This window comes from Mirounga angustirostris, unplaced genomic scaffold, assembly GCF_029215605.1.
Source record: "Mirounga angustirostris isolate CCGP_5_RB_7025 unplaced genomic scaffold, mMirAng1.0.hap1 SCAF_2, whole genome shotgun sequence".
NCBI lineage: Eukaryota > Metazoa > Chordata > Mammalia > Carnivora > Phocidae > Mirounga > Mirounga angustirostris.
The window spans coordinates 48,411,009-48,430,097 of NW_026991710.1; the positions used below are offsets into that span (position 1 = coordinate 48,411,009).

At 34.7% G+C, this 19,089-nt stretch overlaps 1 pseudogene; it reads right to left on the reverse strand.

Annotated features, from left to right (window-relative positions):
• Window positions 1–3,566: 3,566 nt before the first annotated feature.
• On the reverse strand, window positions 3,567–3,667 carry LOC123849131 (U6 spliceosomal RNA; annotated as a pseudogene).
• Between the last annotated feature and the right edge of the window lie 15,422 nt (window positions 3,668–19,089).

Sequence of the window (19,089 nt, forward strand, 5' to 3'; positions counted from 1 at the left end):
CTGTACATCACATCCCTTTGACTTATTTATTTTATAATTGGAAATTTGTACCTTTTGATCCCTTTCACCCATTTTGCCCACCACCTACTTCCCACCCCCCACATTTGGCGGCCACCATTCTGTTCTCTCTCTATGATCTGGGTTTTGTTTTGTTTCATTTTTCAGATTCCACATATGGGTGAGATCAAAAGGTATGGGTCTTTATCTATCAGACTCACTTCATTTGGCATAATGCCCTCAAGGTCCATCCATGTTGTCACAAATGGCAAAATTTCCTTCTTTTTATATCTGAGTAATATTCTATTTTCTTTATCCATTAATCTATTGATGGACATTTCAGTATTTCTATATCTTGGCTACCATACATAATGCTTCAGTGAACATGGGGGTGAAGATAACTTTTCAAGTTAGTGTTTTTATTTTTTCCCAATAAATACCCAGAAGTGGAATTTCTGGTTCATATGGTAGTTCTATTTCTCATAATTCTCTGCATAATTATTATCAGATTAATAAAACTACTGAAAATAGAACATTAGTCTCAGTTTGGATTCTCAAAATAGACAGCACTTTTGGTTACAAGGTCTTAACCTTTTTTTTTTTTTTAATCTCAATAGTCATTTTTCTTTCTGATCTTTGTGTACTACCCAGTTGTTGCACATAGGTCACTCTGTGTCCTGTCTTAAACTATAATTTTCCATATGGAAGGGTGCCCACATTCAGTTATGACATCTTTCCATAGATCTGTTCTGCTATTGATCTGCTCTCTCAGCATATTCAGCAGTTTATGGGGTGTGGTATGTATGTATGTATGTATGTATGTATGTATGTGTGTAGTATTTAATTTTAATTCCATTGTAGTTAACATACAGTGTAATATTCATTTAAGGTGTATAATATAGTGATTCTACAATTCTATATATTAATAAGTGATCATCATGATAAGTATACTCTTAATCTCCTGCATTTGCAAATATCTTCTCCCATTCAGTAGGTTGTCTTTTTGTTGTGTTGATTGCTTCCTTTGCTGTGCAGAAACTTTTTATTTTGATGTAGTCTCGATAGTTTATTATTGCTTTTGTATCCCTTCCCTCAGGAGACTTATCTAGAAAAATGTTGCTATAGATAATGTCAGAGAATTTACTGCCTGTGCTATCTTCTAGGAATTTTATGGTTTCAGATCTCACATTTAGGTCCTTAATCCATTTTAAGTTATTTTTCCATATGGTGAAAGAAAGTGGTCCAGTTTCATTTGTTTGCATGTAGATATCCAATTTTATCAACACCATTTGTTGGAGAAACTGTCTTTTTCCCACAGCATATTCTTGTCTTCTTTGTCAAAGATTGATTGACCATAGATTTGTGGGTTTATTTCTGAGCTCTCTATTCTGCTCCATTGATCTATGTGTCTATTTTTGTGCCAGTACCATACTGTTTCAATTACCACAGATTTGTAGTATATCTGCAAATCTGGGAGTATAATACCTCCAGTTTTATTCTTCTTTTCAAGATTGCTTTGACTATTCTAGGCTTTTGTAGTTATATACAAATTTTAGCATTGTTTCTTCTAGCTCTGTGAAAAATGATGTTGGTATTTTGATAGGGATTGCATTAAATATGTAGATTGTTTCAGGTAGTATGGACATTTTAACAATATTTGTTCTTCAATCCATGAGCATGGAATATCATTCCATTTGTTTGTGCTATCTTCAATTTCTTTCATTAATTAATGTTTTATAGTTTTCAGAGTATGAATTTGTGCTATCTTCAATTTCTTTCATTAATTAATGTTTTATAGTTTTCAGAGTATGAAAAGTCTTTGAGTCTTTCACCTCCTTGGTTATGTTTATTCCTAGGTATTTTATTCTTTTTGTGCAATTGTAAATGGGATTGTTTTCTTAATTTCTCTTCTACTTCATTATTGTATAGAAATGCAACCCATTTTTGTATATTAACTTCTTACTTTGCAATTTTACTGAATTCATATATAAGTTCTGATAGTTTTTTTTGTGGAACCTTTAAGGTTTTCCATGTATAGTATCACATTATTTTGCAAATAGTGCAAGTTTTATTTCTTCCTTAACAATTTGAATGCCTTTTATTTATTTTTCTTGTCTGAATGCTGTGTTTAGGACTTCCAGTACTATGTTGGATCGAGGTCATAAAAGTGGACATCCTTGTCCTACTCCTGATCTTAGGGAAAAAGTTCTCAGTGTTTCACCATTGATGTATTAGCTATGGGTTTTTCATTTTGGCCTTTATTATGTTGAGATATGTTCCCTCTAAGCGTACTTTGTTGAGGGTTATTATCATGTATGGATGTTGTACTTTGTTAAATGCATTTTCTGCATCTATAGAAATGATCATAGTGTTTTTATCTTTTTTCCTATTGATGTTATGTATCAGACTGATTGATTTGTGAATATTGAACCACTCTTGCAACCCAGGAATAAATCCCACTTGATTGTGGTAAATTATTTTTTAATGTATTGTTGGATCCAGTTTGCTAATATTTTGTTGAGGATTTTTGCATCTGTGTTCATCAGAGATATTGGCCTGCAGTTCTCTTTTTTTGGTAGTGTCTTTACCTGGTTTGGGTACCCAGATAATGCTGGCCTTATAAAATGAACGTGGAAGTTTTCCTTCCTCTTCTATTTTTGGAGTACTTTGATAAGAATTGGTATTAATTCCTCTTTAAATGTGTGGTAGACTTCACCTGTGAAGATTCCTCTTGGATTTTGTTTCTTGGGAGATTTTTTTTATTACTGATCCAAATACTGATTACTGGTAATTGGTCTGTTCAAATTTTCTATTTCTTTCTGATTCAGTTTTGAAAGTTTATAGGTTCCTAGGAATTTACCCGTTTGTTCTGTGTTGTCCAATTAGTTGTAATATAATTTTTATAATATTCTTTGGGGGGGTTGATCCCTATCTAGCTGAATTCCTGGGACCAGACAACATTTAGGTTTCCTACTCCTCTGCCATCTTGCTCCTCCTCCCCCTATAATATTCTTTTATAATCCCTTGTACTTCTGTGGTATTGGTTGTTATTTCTCCTCTCTAATTTCTGATTTTGTATATTTGGGTCTTTTGTATATTTTGTATATTTGGGTCTTTTCTCTCTCTGTTTCTCTCTCTCTCTCTCTCTCTCTCTCTCTCTCTTCAGGAGTCTGGCTAAAGATTTATCAACTCTTGATCCTTTCAAAGAACTACATCTTAGCTTCATTGATCTGTTCTATTGTTTCCTTAGTTTCTAGTTTACTTCTTCTCTAATCTTTATTATTTCCTTCTATTGGTTTTGGGGTCTGTTTGTTCTACCTTGCAAGTCTTTTAGGTGTGAGGTTAGATTGTTTATTTGAGATTTTTCTTGCTTCTTGAGGTAGGCCTGCATTGCTATAATTTTCTCTCTTAGATCAACTTTTGCTGCAGCTGAAAGATGTTGAGCATTGTGTTTTCATTTTCATTGGTCTTCATGTATTTTTTATTTTCTCTTTGATTTCTTGGTTGACCCATTCATTGTTTAGTGTTATTTAACCTCCACGTATTTGTGTTCTTTCCACATTTTTTCTTGTGGTTGATTTCTAGTTTCATAGCATTGTGTCATCCCTATGCAGGGGCCATGCTAAATCTCTGTATCATTCCAATTTTAGTGTATGTGCTACCAAAGCAAGCAGTCTCATTTCTAACATCATGATTGGTAGAGATGCATGGAATGACTTCAGAATTTTTTAAATTTGTTGAGGCCTTTTTTGTGTCCTAATATGTGATCTACTCTAGAAAATGTTCTTTGTGCCCTTTAAAAGATTGTGTATTCTGCTGGAATGTTCTAAATATTCTGTTAGATCCATCTGGCCCAATGTGTCTTTCAAAGCCACTATTTCCTTGTTTTTTTTTTTTTTTTTAGTTTTTATTTAAATTCCAGTTAGTTAACATACTGTGCAATAATAGTTTCAGGTGTCTAACTATAGTGAACCCACACTTCCATACAACACTTAATGCTCATCACAACAAATACACTCCTTAATCCCCATCACCTATTTGACCCATCCCTCTACCCACCTCCTCTCTTGTAACCATCAGTTTGTTCTCTATAGTTAAGAGTCTATTTCTTGGTTTGTGCCTCTCTCTTCTATCCCCTTTGCTCATTTGTTCCATTTCTTAAATTCCACATATAAGTGAAATCATATGGCATTTGCCTTTCTCTGACTGACTTATTTTGCTTAGCATAATATAGCATAATATTTTCTAGTCCAGCCATGTTGATGCAAATGCCAAGATTGCATTTATTTTTATGGCTGAGTAATATTCTATTATATATTGATATATTATATATCGATATATATATGTATGTATATTATATAAAAGGATGTAAAGAATATATATCTCACATCTTTTTTATTCTTTACATCCTTTTATTTTGTGAATCCTTTGACTGGATTTTTATAGCTATATTTATTTTACTGCTTTGGTTCTTCCTACTTTTCTTACTCCTATTTATGGTGTTTTATTTCCACTCAAAGAATACCCTTTAACATTTCTTGTAGGGCTGGTTTAGTGGTCATGAATTCCTTTAATTTTGTCTGGGAAACTATCTTTCCTATTCTGAATGACAGTTTGCTGGTAAGACTATTCTTGGCTACCATCTTTGTTTTGTTTTGTTTTGTTTTGTTTTTTTCTTTCAGCACTGTGAATATATCATGCCACTCCCTTCTGGCCTGTAGAGTATCTGCTGAAAATTCAATTGATAGCCTTATGGGGTTTCCTTATATAGAAGTTTTCCTTTCTCTTGCTTTCTTTCTCTTTTCCTTTCTCTTGCTGCTTTTAAAATTCTCTCTTTATCACTACTTTTTGTGATTTTACTTACTAGGTGTCTTGGTGTGGACCTCCTTGAGTTGGTTTTGTTAGGGGCTCTCTGTGCATCTTGGATCTGGATTTCTGTTTCCTTCCCCAGATTTGGGGAGTAGCTATTATTTCTTATATTTTTTATATATTTTTCTGTTTCCTTTTCTCTCTTCTTCTTCTTTTCAGATCCCTACAATGGGAATGTTATTACCCTTGATGCTGTTGCTGAGTTCCCTAAGTCTCTTTTCACTTTTTAAGTTTTTTCTTTCTCTCCTGTTCAGCTTTATTTTTTTCCATTACTCTGTCTTTCAGGTCGCTGATATGTTCTTTTGCTTCCTCTAGCCTTCTATTTATTTCATCTAATGTATTTTTAATTTCAGCTGTTGAGTTTTTTATCTCTGGTTCTTTTTTTTTATTTTTTTTAATACTTTTTAAGGGTTTCAATGATGTTCTGCACTCTTTTCTCAAGTCTAGTGAGTATCTTTATGGCCATTACTCTCTCTATCAGGCATAGTTTTTATCTGTATTTTGTTTAGCTCTCTTGCTTTGATTTTGTCCTGTTCTTTCATTTGGGGCATATTCTTCTGTCTCCTCATTTTGTCTAATTCTGTGTCTGTTTTTATGTGTTAAGAAAGTCAGCTACATCTCCTGCTCTTGAAAGTAGTGGCCTTATGAAGAAAAGGTCCTTTAGTGCCCTAAAGTGTGATGTCCCCCGTTCACCAGAACCTGGCACTTTAGGGGTGTCTCCTGTGTGCCGCATGTGCCCTTCTGTTATACCTGAGCTGTGTTTGCCTTTAGTCCAGTCAGCTGCAATGGCTCTCTTTGCCTGTTGTGGGCAGGGTTTATTCCTTGTGTTGTTAGTGGCCAGTGTGGGGCTTCCTTAGACTTGTGTTGAGACAGACTAGGCATTTGCCAGAGCTATAGTAGTACCAAGCTGCAGGGTGCTTTCCCTTTGTTGTGTCCTGAGAAGCTTTCACTGGTAGGCAGGGCCTGCCATGAGACCAGATATCTTCCTCCAGCCCACTTCTGGGGCTGACGTGGGACTGGTGTATGTGGATATCTTCCCCTATCTCTGGGGCAGGAGTCAGTTTGTGGTGGTGCTAACCCCTGTCTCAGCTGCTTGCACACAGCCAGTCTTATGGCACTGCTTTGGATGTACTCTTGCCAAGGGTGTATTGGAAGGGTCAGGTCTCAGGAAATGCAGGGGTGGGGTGTGCAATGTTAGAAAGATTTGAGCAGGTCTGCTGTGGGAGAGGACCTGGAACCACTTTAGAAAACTCCCGTGGCAGGGTTGGAGGGAGTGGGTCTACAGGAGAACAGTAGTCATGCAGTGACAGCCAAGTTCTACACTGGTCCACTGCAGGAAGGAACTTGCAGCCACCCCAAATTCCAACCAAAGTCAGGTGGATTGGATGGGGCAGAGCCACAGAAGCATGGGCATGGGGTGCTATTATCAAGCTAGGTGGAAAGTGTTGTGCTATCTTGGTTCCTGCAGGTGTCTGTGTATCTAGGCTGTCAGGCAGAGAAAGGAAATGAGGTCTACCAGCTCCTTGGTTCCTGGAGAGGTCTCCCAATGATCCCTACCCCTACAGCATATGCTTTAAGATTAATAAACAAATCTCCTTCCCAAATACCCCAGACATTTTTCAGACTTCTGCTCCTATGTTGTATCTCTTTGGGACTATTTGTTGTGCTATCTTTTTAAGGGCAGGGACTCAGTTTCTTCTTACTCTCCCAGTTCTTTTAGAGCCAAGCCTGATGATTTTTAAAGTTCCAGATGTTAAGCCCACTGATCATAAGAACTTGTGAAATTATGCCCTTCTGGTTTTCAAAGCCAAATGTTACGGGAATTCATCTTCCCCTTATGGTTCCCTGTACCTGGGGTGCCTGGTGTGAGGGACTCTTTCTTTTCTCTTGGGACAGTCACATCAGTCCATTTAGCTTGCCACCATGTCTCTATCTTTCCTACCCTTTTTGATGTGGCCTCTGCTCTACATTTGGCTGTGGACAATCTTTCTGCCAGGCTTTGGGTCATTTTCTGTGTTATTTACACTGATGTAGGTGTTGTCTAGTTGTATACATGAGATGAGGTGAGCTTAGGATCCTTCTATTCCACCATCATCCCCAGACAGCCCTTGGTATTTTCTTTTTTTGTCCCTAGATTTTTCTAGAGAAACCATCAGTTGCACTACAAACATCTATCCACCCATTGCCATTTCCAGAATTACAAAAACATTTCTCTGTGCTCACTACAGTTTCCCAATTTTAATCACTCATGAATTTGTATAAGTTGGTTATCCAAAGTAACCTATCAGTATGTTTTAAGTCCTCAAGTTTATTCCACCTTTAGCAATACTTTTACCAAATATAGTCCATATGTCTAGGCTATTATTTGCAAATACTTTTATGATTTAAACATGGATGCTAGTCTCCTGCCCTTGATATTTAATTGCATATTTAATTCACACTATAATCATATGACTTAAGAAGGAGATGTGGTTCTACTAAGTATGATGTAGGGTTCTACTAAAAACTTCCTATGTTTTATGTATTATAAAAAGTTATTACATGCAGATGTATTAATTTTAAGCCAATAACATACCAATTTTGGACTACCTAGTGACTCAGCATCTCCCATGTTTCTGCAACACCATTACTGTGGTATCTGAATAGTAGAGATATATCTTTGGTTTGTTTGTTTTTAAACTGTTCTGAAAGGAGGTAGTGGGGATAAACACAGAGGATAAACTGTCACTGTATGTAATATGAAATTTAAATTCCATATATATATATCCCAGAATTATCAAATTTCTCTGGGCAGTAACTATCAATGGAATGGGACTCTTCTATGAGTTATGCTGCAAAGCTTAAGGCAGCATTCTTGACAATTTTTTCAGGGAATTGGAGTCAAATACAATTAAAGTATGTAAAGCAATATGAAATATGCATACCAATTTTCAAGAAGACAATATGGCCTTAGAAATGTTTTAATGGACTTCACACAATTCAATTTTACATCTGCCATGCTATTAAAATCAATTCATATTTTAGAACCATCATCTATAAATTCCTTAAAGGACGGTATGTCCCAAATCAATTTTGTGATTATAACCTACTTCTTTGTAAACTTGGATATATTCCTAGTATAATGTAAGTCATGTACATGAAAAATTGTAGCAACTCAAAACAATAAGACTTGTTTTAGGCAATAGTGCGTTGAATGTTTTAAAAAAGTTGGTTCTGCTATCTAACATAGATTACCATAATTAATAAGAGCTGTGCAATTAATCCATGGTAAAATTTTTTATTGTGTCATTCCTGAGAGATTAAAATTTGCATGCATTTTTTGAATTTCCTTGTATAAATAAAAAGTAGATCACATTTTCATAACAGTTTTAGAAAATGTAATTTTTTTGTAAAAATTCTTTTCCTTTGCTGTTTCAATATTTTTCTTTCTTAAACAGCCAAGTATTATTTTTTTGTTTGTTTTGTAAGAACTCTTGCAAGAAATCTTAAACAGGAATCTAAACTTTCTTTTGAAGGCTATAGTTTATAGAGAGAAAATATGTGCTTGAGAAGCAAACAAAAACCACAACAAAATCTCTATAAGCCAAAGGACAAAATAAAAAATATATTATAAAAATATATATGTCTTTCATTTTCCAAAATACTTAAAATGAATCTTTAGTGTTGTATTTTCCATAATTTATAAACCGTCTTTCCTCTATGAAAATTCAACATTCTTGGTTTTGCTTTACTCATTGGTCTTTATCTCCCTCACTGGCACCTCTTTCTTCCCTCAAAAGAATATATTCTGCGACCTGAAAAGCATTGCCATCACTTCTTTAAATTCTATGCTCCTTAACAAGACCATTTTCAAATTTTCAAATATTGACCTCTATCTCCATATTTCAGACAAACTGTCAAATTAAATGATTCCTAATGCTTTTTTATAGCATAACATCAAACTCATCCCTGTCTAAAATGTGCTTTTTCTCTATCTATGTGCTTTTTCTCTCAATTTCTCTGACAGGACTAACCTAATAATATAATGTCTCACTCTTAGTTGGTACTTAGAAAAAGTAGAATGAATTGGATCACATTTTTTTCTACTTCTTACACTGAAAACTCTCATATTTTTTCATGCCCTATTCTCTCTCTTCAAAGACTGAGGTTTAACTTCCAATTTTTTTCTTGGGATTCTTCTTTTACATTGACTACATGAATGAAAGGTGATTATGATTTATCAGTGTAGGTTCATCAGTTGTAACAAATGTACCACTCTGGTGGAGGATGTTGGAAATATAGGAGACTATGCATGGATGGGGGCAGGATGTATCTGGGAAATTTCTGTATCTTCCTCTCAATTTTGCTGTGAACCTAAAATTTCTGTAAACATTTAAAAAATTAATAAGTTTTAAAGTTATTTTTATTAATTTTTTCCAATGGATACTTAAATTAGTCTTCTTGGTTTTCCACCTAATTATAAGTCCTGAACAATGTGCTTGCTTTTCTGTCTGCATCTGCTTTTGTTCCTAATGTGTCATCACAATTCCAACCAAACTGATACTGCACTTTAAATTTCTTATAAAGATTTCATTCCTTTAGATACATTGTGCTTGCTATTGTTCCAATTCTTAATAATCTTCTATCTCTTCATATATCAAATCTTACTAATGCTTAAAAGCCCAACATACATTTCACTCATTTCAGGAAGGTTTTTCTGAACATACTGTCCTATGGTAGTCCCACTCCCCCCTTGTTAAGAATTAAAACATGCTGGGCTTTGGTAACAGACAGAACAGGATCTAAATGTTAATTCTGTGTCTTACTATCTTGTGACCTTGGACACATTTCCTGAATTTTTTTTTTTTTTAATTTTCAGATTCCTTAAGCATTAGAATGGGACAGTGTATCTAATTCACATCATTTTGTAGACTGGTTTAACTCTATATGTACGTAAGTGTGCGTACATATGTGTGTTTGCATACAGTTTCTTGTATATAGACATAGCAACTGTTCAATATATTGTACCTACAATTGTTTCCATAGCACTTCTTTCCTTTCCACTCATTTAATTATCGGTCACGTATTTAGCAGGTATAATGCCACATTTATGGATGCTGTCCCAGTTCTCTCCACTTTTCTAACTCTATGTATGAGTTCAGTATTTTAGTTATTTTCAATATCTCACAACACCAAGCAGAGAAGTCACTTCATAAATATCTTTTGACTTTAGTGGAATATAATTTCCCCCTCAACCTCTGTCATTTAGGTCCAGACAGTCTATAAAGCCTTCAGTTTTAAGAACATCTAGAAGGATTTATAGGTGACCAGAGAATTTTAGGGAAAAAATCTTCCAGATATACAGCTATGCAAATACAGTAACAACTTTTTCAAGGCTAGGAACATGAAAACTTAATATATCAACAATGGAAATAATGTAGCATTTTCTATTTTAGCCATATAAGCTGAATATGTTATTTGGGTAGAGTTCTTACATATTAAGATTCACCTAAGTATGAAAGAATTCCTTAAAGTAACATTTATAAAATAAGAGGAAATATTAACAAGTTCTAATCATGCAGCCACTGGACCCAAAACATAGTATGGAGATCAAGAGCAGGTCCTCAAATCTGAAACACTGGCTATTCGACATTTATTTTAAGAAAGCACTAATGAAAATTTGATAGAAAATAAAGCATGAAACCAAGAAGTATTTTATCGTGGGTGGGTTTTAATATCCATCAACTAATAGATGTCAAATATTACTACTTTTTTACCTACAAAGAAAGTAGAAATAGTAAAAAATGAACAAACAAACAAAAAAAAACCTGTATTATTTTTTTATATATTTATTCACCATTGCTCTATTTTTAGATGTATAGAAAACTATTTTATAATTAGCTAAAAATAATTTCTAACAGCTCCACTAGTGATTTTTGTCTTTTTCCCTATGGCATGGGTCTTGCATTAAGGTAGATTGGATGGCTTGACTTTCATTATTATGACTCTGAGTGAAATACTCCAAACAGGCTAACCAAAGGCTGACCAAAGTAAGAAGCTATTGTGAAATGTATATATGCAATGCACACTGTGATTCATCAAAGTTTTCTGGTTTGGGCTAATACATTTCCATGATTGGATAAGAAGTCTGGAAAAGCTGTTTCAACAATAAAGCAAGAAACCAGTTGACCAGATGATAAATAGCCTATAATATAACAAGGAGGAATGACACTAAATCAACATTTGACAAAGAGAAAGGTGAACCTGTAGATAGGGCTCTGGCAAATACTCATGTAGATGATTTTAAGTGAAAATTTGAACTGAGGTTGATGGAAAAGCTATTTTGGGAAATGTATTGATATTTATTAGGCATTAAATATCTTATATGGAAATCACCTAAAAATCAACTAAAGGACATCAAAATGGGAAGGGAGGGATGTGTTGCAATTTATCCTAGAAATAATAACAGAAAATGGTAGACATTAAAATGTTGAGATCACATTTTATCAGTAATACCAAGTACCCAAAGAGTAGTTTCCATACATTTAATGTAAATGCTAATATTGGTAGATTATTTGATTACCAAAACACATAACTATTTCCACCTAAACTATGTGTCAAGTATTTAAAAATAGTGTATAGAGGCACCTGGTTTGCTCAGTCAGTTGAATGTCCAACTCTTGATTTTGGCTCAGGTCATGATCTCACGGTTATGAGATGGAGCCCAAGTCAGGCTCCAAGCTCAGTGCAGAGTCTGCTTGGGATTCTCTCTCTCCCTCTCCCTCTCCCTCTGCTCCTCCCCCAGCACTCGCTCACTTGCTCTCTTTCTCTTTCTCTCTCTCAAATAAATAAATAAAATATTTTTAAAAATAGCGTATAACTCTTTTTTACATAGAGAAAAGCTGAAAATAATATCGCCCAGTGATGATGCTCCACATTGCTATAAACCTCCCATTTTCCTGGACAGTGTATCCAAATTATATTAGCAGTAGTATAAAATAACTAATTTTTCTTGTCAGATCATAATCTAATTATCTTCCATAATATATCGATAATAGTCTTTATAGAAATTAAGGTAATGATTTGCCCTTTGCATCAATAAGGAACAGAAATATGATGACCAGTGTCAGAACGGTGTATACACATTTAGATATTTCAGTTCCAAATAGTCTTAGTTAGAACTGTCAAATTCACACCTCAAAATCAAAGGACCATTTAAAAATAACTCAATTAGCATACTATAAGCAAAATTACAGCTAGATTTATCAATCAGTTAAATTAAAAACATGAACTGATTACAGATACTTACAAGTAAATGTTAAAAACAAACTGAATTTCCATTGCCTCCTTGCAAAAGAACTCCAATTGTTTGCTAGTCTGGGTTACTAGCTCTATACCTCAATCCATTTATATTTCTCCATCTTAACTGATTATTCTTTCAGTTAATGTTATAGGGTACATTGTAGGATCAAACATATTTCTACTGCAAGAGTCACCATTTCCCATTTTTAATACCATAAATAGATCTGGCTTTTGTAGATTCAGCAACTCTGGCTTGTTCTCTGCTTTCACCTACTCCTTTCTTCCCCTCATCTTTTCTGTCATGTTTTCCCCCCTCCTACTTGATTTTCTTCAAACTCATCTGTTAACACACCTTTATCTCTAGTTCTCTCTGATGCTACTTCCTTTCCTTCCCACATTTCCTTTCCCCACATCCCTTTCATATTTCAAGAATTCTCAACTTCTTTCAGATGTTGCCCTTCTTTACAGCTTGATGGGAGGGTTATTTGCCCTTTAGGAAACCTCCATCACAACACTTTAAGAAGAAAGATTGGCATTGCCACCAGGAGGACAATTTTTGCTAAGAATCAAACAAATCTTCTATACTGTTTTCTGTTTCTTCAGTTTAAGGTAACTCCCAGTAGAGTAAAAGCCACATATCAAACAAAGCAGGCCCAAGGAACTGCAGAAATCGAGGTCAGTGTATCTGAGGAATGGCAATTGCTGTTTTACATTTCTCTTCTTTAATCTATTCTTACCTTCAGTTTCCCTTACATTCCTTTTGACTAGCCTTAGGAATTCATTGACACAGGACCATGTACTCTGTTCTCTGTGGGAGGAGGTGGGAATGGAGAAGACGGTAATGAGAAGAAACCTCTGGACAGGGTACAGATGTACAGATGTAGTTGGTGTTCACTGATCTCTTCACTCCTCAGGAGCACCTTCTTGGCTACAACAGGAGACTCTTGTGTAAGCTAAATAGATCACTATTTAGGAAGTTAGAATCACCATTAGGAAGATTCCATATAGAGAACTGAGAATTAATGGAGGAATGAACAGAGTAAGGAGAGAGAAAAGGTAAACAAAACAATGAAAGAGGTAAAAATGGCCAAGTAACCCAATTGTTTCTTTCAAGACTGGACTGTTTCCTGATACTGACACTGTATCCTGTGATGATCACTCAGGGAGAGTTAATTCTGCTTATCTATTTGTAAATACAATTCTTTTTTAAGTCTCAAAGAAAAAGAGTAGGTAAAGATAATAAGTCAGGACTTGAAACAATGTTTCAAGAATGGACAGAAAAAAATGGGGAATGGTCTTAGCTCTGGTTCAGTAATTTATTAGTGTATGAGCTTAAACAAAGTTAGCTCCAGCCATTTCAAATCCTCAAGTACGAAATAAAAATTCTTCATGATCTCTAAATCTCCATATATAGAAGAAACTCATTGAGCATATTTAATAATAATGATAATTCATAATGTATGCAAATGTGCTAACATTTGCGTACATTATGTCATCTAATCACAACAACCTAACTGTGTTTTGAGTGTTATAAATTCTTCTCATTTTATACATAAAGAAACAGAGGAGGGCACCTGGGTGGCTCAGTTGGTTAAGCGACTGCCTTCGGCTCAGGTCATGGTCCTGGAGTCCCGGGATCGAGTCCCGCATCGGGCTCCCTGCTCGGCAGGGAGTCTGCTTCTCCCTCTGACCCTCCCCCCTCTCATGTGCTCTCTGTCTCTCTCATTCTCTCTGTCTCAAATAAATAAATAAAATCTTTAAAAAAAATTTAAAAAAAAGAAACAGAGGAACCAAAGAACTTGATCAATATCATATATCTGATAGGTGATATTGCTGCTATTTACAATCTTAGTCCAAAATCCAGCATCTAAACCACTAGATTATATATCTTGTCTCTGTCTTCCCAAATTTTTCTTCAAAAAGCAGTACTCCTTTGGCAACCAAATAACCTACCACATTATGCCCATGAAATCTAGATGGTTTTACCTACATTTTGGAGATAGATCTGGCTTTCATAAAAGCTATTCTATAATTATCTCTTACAGAATTATATTTATATTATATATCCTCTCAGGGAGTTAGTTATGTTTATAAAGATGTGAGACTCTCGTGGTTGCAGCTGTTTTGCCACCATGATGCTAGACCTTAAATGGAATAGGAAGAAGAGCTAAGATGGACAAAGAGAAGTTAGATATTAAGGGCACTGTATGAACACTTACGTTAAGTAGCATCTGAAGCCATATTTTCCCTAGATAGTTCAATCACATAAGCCAGGCCATATGGAGTATTCTGCAACTTGCAGTAGAAATGGTCAAATCTGACATTTCCCTTCCAGGTTATAAATAGTATTTGTATAATGGTCCCAAACCAGAAACAACAGAATATCCATCAATAAGAAAGTAGATAAACAAATTATAGTCTATCCATATCATGGAATTGACATACAATAACATGCACAAACATCAACTATTTTGTTACATGAAAAAAGCCAGATAGAAAAGAAAAATACTGTAAGAATCTGTTTATATAAAAATTAGAGAGTGTGGCTGCTCTCAGAAGTGGGAGGTGAATTGACTTGAAAAGGACAGAAAGAATGTTTTGAACTGATGGAAAATTTTATATCTTGTTTTGGGTGGTAGTTTTATGGGAATATTCAACTTTCAAATTTATCAAATAAGGGGCGCCTGGGTGGCTCAGTTGGTTAAGCGACTGCCTTCGGCTCAGGTCATGATCCTGGAGTCCCAGGATCGAGTCCCTCATCGGGCTCCTTGCTCAGCAGGGAGTCTGCTTCTCCCTCTGACCCTCCCCACTCTCATGCTCTCTCTCTCTCTCTATCTCATTCTCTCTCAAATAAATAAATAAAATCTTTAAAAAAAATTTATCAAATAAGATTGATGCATTTTATTTTATATTAATTATTCTTCAATTTCAAAAGGTGATATCCTATTCTGCTATTTATATCAGCAATATTTGTATCTTCTATCCAATATGTTAGCTCTTAGTCATGTGTGAGTGTATAATTTAAAAATAAAATTAAATAAAATTAGAAATTAGTTTCCTTGGGGCACCTGGGTGGCTCAGATGGTTAAACGTCTGCCTTTGGCCCAGGGTCCTGGGATCGAGCCCCGCATAGGGCTCCCTGCTCAGTGGGAAGCCTGCTTCTGCCTCTCCCACTCCCCCTGCTTGTGTTCCCTCTCTCGCTGTGTCTCTCTCTGTCAAATAAATAAATAAAATCTTAAAATAAATAAAAATAAAAATAAAAATTAGTTTCCTTAGTTGCACTAGATAGACATATTTCAAGTGCTCAGTAAGTATATATAGCTAGTGGCTACTATATTGATCAGTGCAGATAGAGAACCTTCCTGTAATTGCAGAATGTTCTGTTGGGCAGTGTCAGTCTAACAGAACGCATTTATTCAGTGTTTGAGCAATAACCATTTTCTGTTGGTGATAATGATTTAATTGATTCCACTGATCCTTCTGACTCTCCTTTTATTTTTCCTCTTTTTTAAAAAAATTTTTCCTCTTTTTTTGACAAAATTTGTCATCATTTCCTCCATTTTATTCTTTGCTTACTTCAATTTGACTTCTGTTCTTATTCTCTTCAGAAAAGGTAATCACAGAGGTTATTAGTGAGCAACGAATCACAAAATTCAGTCAGCCCTTCTTGAACTCACGCCACTGGCAATTTCAGCAGCCTTTAGGAGTCACCACTCTCCTTTTCAAAACTCTCTTTTGTTTAGTTATCTGTAAGTCCCACCTGCATTTTCTTCTATCTGATTTTTCCTTCTGTTTTGTTAATGCTTCTTCCTGCTTTAGCCTTATCTGGACTTGGTTAGAATTCTCCAACACTCATTCAAGTAATTTCTCTGAGCAGGAAATGCTTTCTTCAATGAGAACCTTAATGAACTAGAATAATAAATAAAATAGACCCTTCACAAATGCTCTGGTTGATTAAAAGATGAAGTATCCAGAGGACCACACATTATATCCCCATGCCAACCATTGCCTTGACTTTAAACCAAGATAACTCTTCTACCCTCAAATCACTAGCCTTGAGTTTTAACTCCACCTCCTCAACTGGACATTCCTTATATCTTTATTAACAAATGCCCTCTAAAATAGGCCTTGTGCTTGAGCAACTTTATAATCCTGCTAAATGAATCCCCATCTGGCTTCCCTTATTTATTCCTTCTTAATAATTTATTCCCACCTATGTCAGTAATAAGCATATGTACCCTCTTTTTTTTTAGGTTCTTTTTTAAATTTTTTTTTAATTTTATTATGTTAATCACCATACATTACATCATTAGTTTTTGATGTAGTGTTCCATGATTCATTGTTTGCGTATAACACCCAGTGCTCCATTTAATACGTGCCCTCTTTAATACCCATCACCAGGCTAACCCATCCCCCCACCCCCTCCCCTCTAGAACCCTCAGTTTGTTTCTCAGAGTCCATAGTCTCTCATGTACCCTCTTCTTTGATGTCTTCCTTCATCACATTGATCAACATTATACTTTCCATTCTCTCAACAATAGTAGAACCTGTTTTGGAACCATAGATGGTCATTGAATCATACCATATCTTTTTTGAATTTAAATGTTACTGTGTAATTACCAAAAAAATATATCTAAATGAGCAGCTACCTGTTATTATAATGCATAACAAAAATGGTAGTTGTCATCATTATTATGTATATATTTTGTCTTGAAACCTGGACAGTAAGGCCCTTAATAATAGAAAAATTTTTCCAATAAATTTAGTATACACCAACAGTGCTTGCCAGGGTTTTATATACATATTATTTATCTGTACAGCACATATTGATTAAAGATGATACTTTGTTCTACACATTTTGGTAATCAGTAAACTTCAAAGATTTTAATTACAACATATGCAAATGATTTGAATGCAAATAGGAACAATAGAGTATAATCCTCTGCTAGATGAAAGAAAAATATAAAGGAAATCAGCTCTGAATTTTTTAACATCAATGTCTGTTGTTTATTTGATGTTTAACTCCCATGTAAACAATATTTAAAAGAAAACATAAGAGCTCATTGTCAAATCAAACATACTTTCTTGAAACAAAGAGCTAGGACACAATGATACAAGTTGCAGTTCATCCTATAAGCCAACTGCTGCAAGCAGCCTTTTCTCTCCCCTTTGGCAGATGGTACTCATTATGATTGCTCTCAAATGAGAGTGGTTTGAAGCAGGCTTGTATTTACAATTATGGCTCTCACATAAGGAGGTTTACTAGGGTTCTAAAGCTAATTAGCTCTGTCCACATCTCAATATTTTTTGTTCCTCCAGCCCACAGTCATTTTGGCAATCATTGAGAGAGGACAGCCTTGGGAAAGGGCAGAGAAAAACTGAGAATATAGATAAGGCTCTTATGTGTTATTCTTTTTAAAAATATTAGGTTAAAAGAATAATCTTAAAAGCATTGCTATAGTTACAAACCTCACCGAGCATATGACAATTCAAGATACAATGAGACACGAATATTTCTACATAAGAAATATATGTAAAATCTAGGTTTCAGACCTATGCTTGTCTATATTTTTCTGACACAGCCGTAGTAGAAAGGTTTGAGGTGATATATATCCATTGATGGGTCCTTAAGCACAGAAAGATGGAGCTCAGTTGAATATATGATGACATATCTTACTGAGGAATTCATTTTTTTCTCCTAATTTTGAAAAAGGAACATGAATGTACTAATACCAAGATATATTGTTATTATAAAATCCTGAGAGTGTGAGTATAGGAAAAAGAAGTGAAGACTGACTTAAGTTTTACAAATGGGAGTGGCATTCCTGAACAAAGGTAAGTTAGTAAACCAATCACCATCCATCTCCATACAGAGCAAACATCAATCAAAAGCAAAAGTATATTAAAAAGTAAGTTGCTACATGTCATTGATTTTTAATAGTTGCCATAAGTAAAATCTTCATAATCAAGATACAGTAGACATATTCTCTGGCAGGCTCACGAAAAGAAGAGTCTCAAACAAGCCATTTATATCCATAAAATTATGGACCTTGGCCTTCTAAAGCATGGAATTCCTCTGTCTCTGCCTGTGTTTACTAGACTGCATTACTAAACCTTCATTGCTAACCCTCAGAAAAGAGTGTCTTTATATGTAATTATTAGTGTTTTAATTCCTATTCACTAGTTAGATGAGGAAATTTCAAAACAAATCCATTCTAATAAATATATTCTATCCTACAACAGCTTTATGTTTACTTTATCTTAGAATTCATTGAACGAAAGTGGTTTTCCATATAGCCAGCCAATAGGTCATCTTTCTTCCTCCCTCCTGCTCTATTTTGATATTACTGAGGAATATTTTATTTCTGGATACATAAATAATTCTTGATACTCTACCCTAAACTCTTAGATATTGTTTTGTTTCTTAATGTTATGCTAAGTATCTTTTCATTAAGAAGGGAGGATGGGTTAGCCTGGTGATGGGTAATAAAGAGGGCATGTTCTGCATGGAGCACTGGGTGTTATATGCAAACAAAGAATCATGGAACACTACATCAAAAACTAATAATGTAATGTATGGTGATTAACATAACATAATAAAAATAAATAAATAAATAAAAGTTATAAAAAAGAAGGTGAAATGAGAAAATGCAAAAATTGGGTATTTCTCAATCATTTGTTCACTGTTGTTCACTCTATTATTTAAATACAAAGAATGCAAGTAACAACTTCCACTAGTCAAGCAAAATTTTGAAATGTATGAACCAAAGCAACTTTCTTTACAGAAAGAAAATGACAGTAAATAGCAGAAAGTGTATTTTATCCTAACATTCATCAATATGCTAACTTGAGCTTAAGGGATTTTAGCAGTATATGGAATTGAAAATCTTATATTTTGCAGAACAAAGATTTATCTTGTGAGAATGCCATAACTCTTAGTAA